Source organism: Vicia villosa, linkage group LG3, assembly GCF_029867415.1.
Source record: "Vicia villosa cultivar HV-30 ecotype Madison, WI linkage group LG3, Vvil1.0, whole genome shotgun sequence".
NCBI lineage: Eukaryota > Viridiplantae > Streptophyta > Magnoliopsida > Fabales > Fabaceae > Vicia > Vicia villosa.
The window spans coordinates 165,226,245-165,230,086 of record NC_081182.1 but is presented as its reverse complement, the minus strand read 5'-3'; the positions used below and the strand labels follow the sequence as shown (position 1 = coordinate 165,230,086).

Here is a 3,842-nt window from a genome sequence, read left to right as displayed (position 1 = left end):
AAATTAAATAAATTTGATTAATTTCCTTGTACTTTACCACAATAAATCACAATTTTCATAAGTTTAATAAAGTATGAGAAAAATGGTTAAATTTTAAATTGGTTAGCCATCAAGTGGTATTACAGCTCATTAAGCATGTGGAAGGAAATTTATATGATATATGCACAAAAAACGTGCTATCTCATTCATTTTAATTTGCGATTTTATTTTGCTTAACTCATGAAAAATAAATCAGCACCAAGACTTATATGAAGTAATCAAAAGCTTAGGAAGTCTTATTACAAATTCACTTGCTAGGAGAGTTAATGGTGCCCTTATTCAATTCACTACCAAAACAATGGAAGAAATGGATTAATCGAGAAGAAATGGACCAAGACTTGTCAATTTGATCCAAAATCATGAAGATGACATGATTTGTTCCCTTGTTGCCCCATTTGAATATTTTAATTTATCTTATTGTAATAAAATGTGTAAGGATCCTCCAACTTGTCCAATTTTAGCCCAAAACACGTTATTTATTTTTTTATTTTTGTGTGTTTTTTTAACTATTTTAAAGCCTCCAAGACTTTAAAACTCGTGCATTCACATTTTCATTTAAGTAATGGATTGAAGAAAAGAAAAGACAAAGCTTTGAGGGATGGAGAGAGAGAAATATGGGACTTCATTTATCAAAATGGCTATAAATTATTATTATCCATCAAGGCAATGAATATCCACTTTCTCTACCATCTTTAGTGTGTGACCTTTCATCCCACAAGCAATTATTGATAGGTTAGTGGGCTAAAGTTGTAGAATTTCTTGAGTTATTATTGTAAATTTAGTAAGCCACCTTTTACCCATAAATAGGGAGCTAATCATGAATAGAATATCACATTGATTTTTATTAAGTAAACATATTGTGTGATTTGGAGAGTTTGCTCCTTTGGTTATGAATTGGACCATATTTAATCCTATAAGGAAACCAAGTTTTTTCTAGTGATCATCACATAGGCTTATCATCCTTTCTAATTCATAGAAGACTCATTTCTATAATTTTCCTCAACTTCTTTCTATATTTTCATTTGCTTCAATTCTGTCCCAACTCAAATTATTACTTAAAATTTGTATACTTACTCCATCTTTTAGTATTAGAATGATCAAAGTATGAGAAAAATTACTGAATTAAAAATTTGTTTGCCAACAAGTGGTAATCACATATTAGGTTTAAATTGGGTGCTACCTATCCCTTAAAATCTTGTTAATTTTGTATGTGTTCTATTTCTAAGTTTGAAAAAAATTTGATAATTTTTTTTTAAAAAAGGAAGAAAAATATTCAAAGTTTCAATTTTTACTTGTAGTTTTTTGTTTTATTTGCAAAGTTTAAACCTTTTTTAGTGTTTCATTATGAAATTTGTTCCGGACTAGACTCGTGGTTGGCCTATTGTCGGGTAAGACCCAATCAAACGTTATTGCAAGGAAGACCCAACGAAGTGGCCCAGACTGCCATAACAGTTGGGGAGCTTCTCACCCACATTCCCCTCTAAGGACACATGGCCAAGTGCCCTCTGGGTAAACCGGTCTTCCATCACCCAAGGATTACGAGGCAGGTGACCTAAGATGTAGACCACGCGTTGTTCTTCCCTACCCAATGGTTGTACCTTGCTAACTGAATATGCCGATCAAGTGGCATTGAGATTATGGTAGGGAGAGATATAAATATTTTACTTGAATTATTTATTTCTTACTAATTATTGGAAAATAATTGATGGTTTATACTAATTGTTACATGACTGTCTGTCGTTGAAGGTCACCCATGTGGAGAAGCAAAAGAAGTTCTCAGATGTCCAAATGTCACAAGAGGTCAGGGATATTGTCGATGATTGCAGTCTCCTTTTATTAGTGGACTGTTCGCTGACCATGCTCGACGCTCCACTATTTTCCGCTTTTAGGTAACTGCATTACATTTGTTCTACAAGATGAAGTAGGAGGCTTGCAACTCCTTAGGAATGAAGAATGGGTTCCTGTTGTTCCTGCAGAGGGAACCATAGTTGTTAATGTTGGTGATGTTATTCAGGTAAGTAATCACATGGTTGCACTTAGGGTCGTCTTAAGATTTCGGATACTATGTAGGTTAGTAACTAACAATGTAACCGTGATAAATAAATAAATAGGGGAGTTGCAAATATTTCTTGAGGTCTTATTTAATAACAGTTTAACTGTATTAAATTTTGGGCTAGTTTGCTTTGCACGCTCAAAGACGGCCCTAGTTACACTCAAATTCTTGAATTTTTTTTATCATATTGTTCTCTTACATGTGTTGTCATTTTTGAAGGTTTTGAGTAACAAAAAGTTCAAGAGTGCGACTCACAAAGTTGTAAGAAAAGGAGAAAAAAGTCGGTACTCTTTTGTGTTCTTCCATAACTTAAATGGAGAGAAATGGGTTGAACCATTGCCACAATTCACCAAAGATATTGGGGAAAAACCTAAGTATAAAGGGTTCCTTTATAAGGAATATCAAGAGCTGAGATTGAGGAACAAGACAGATCCACCTTCTTGTCCTGAGGATGTAATCCACATTACTCATTATGCAATTGATACTTAGACACTTGTTTTGTGTCTGGACTTATATAAATTAGCATGAAATAAATATCCTTTGATATGTTTTATAACCTGTTTTGTTTGTGATGAATCATTGTTGTTATCACATTTGGTCAAGTAGTGTGTTAAAATAAAGATAAAAGGAGTGATTGTTGTGTAAGAAATTTGATATCAGGCCTAGTGGTATTGAGATAAAGGAGTTTTCCACCCTGCATCCTTTTGTAGTTAAAGGTGAACACTCTGGTACCCTTGAGTTTAGATGGGTACTGGTACCCATTAATTCAAGTTGGGTACTGGTATCTTTAATGTAAACTATTATTAAATGTTAATTTATTTTAAAATAAATAAAAATAAATAAGTGATATGGCATGAAATTTTACGAATAATCATTTGTTGTGTGTGAACTTTAATAAGGTCATCTAATTTTTAGTCGGCATCCATTTTTTCTTTCCTTTTGTTTATTTGTAAAATTTCTCAATAGATATTTATGCTATTTTTCTTCTTTTTCAATTGTGGATCTCAAGATAATTTATTTTCCTTTTCTCTTACTCATTATCTCAACATATTCATCTATAATTTAAGTTGTCAAATATAAACTAATTATAATCAATCTGAACTATTTCTAATTTTTTTTCAAAGTCAGGAATCTATCGATCTTCAATCCTTTGATAAAAATGTCGGTCAATTGTGCTTCACTCGAGCAACCTCACCTCGAGTTCACCTTACTTTACCTTCTCTCTCAGAAAATGAAACCTAGGTTCAATGTGCTTACTCCTTCCATACAGAACTGGATTTTTTTTTGCAAGATTAATGGCTGACTTGTTATTGGTAAGTCGATAAGCACACTGGAGGTTTCTGTACTTTGACCTTCATCTCATCCAGCAAGGATCTGATCCATCCATCCATCCCGCTATATATTCAATCTCACACGATGATAATGCCACCACATGTTGCTTTCTCGAGCACCATGAGATTGGGGCGCCAAATACTTGAAAGAAATAATCAGTTGTGCTTTTTCAATCTTCCTTATCCCTACACCAATCAGCACATGAATAGAAACATGATTTTATAGTTTATTGATCCTTTTAGGTATCTCAGGATTCTTCTTGCAACCTTCATGTGTGACATCTTTTGTTCATCCATGTGAAGGATAGAAAAACACTTAGAAAGGGGGGGGGGGGGGTTTGAATAAGTGTAGTCTTAAAAACTTGAAAGATAAAAACAATTTGCACAGTTATTTTTATCCTGGTTCGTTGTTAACTAAA

General features: G+C 33.2%; 1 long non-coding RNA gene across 1 annotated transcript; it reads left to right on the top strand.

Annotated features, from left to right (window-relative positions):
* The first annotated feature begins 1,927 nt into the window (after nt 1-1,927).
* LOC131656867 (uncharacterized) lies at nt 1,928-2,648 on the top strand. Its single transcript, XR_009300344.1, has 2 exons — nt 1,928-2,053; nt 2,312-2,648. It is a non-coding gene; the product is annotated as an uncharacterized LOC131656867 (long non-coding RNA).
* Nucleotides 2,649-3,842: the final 1,194 nt, after the last annotated feature.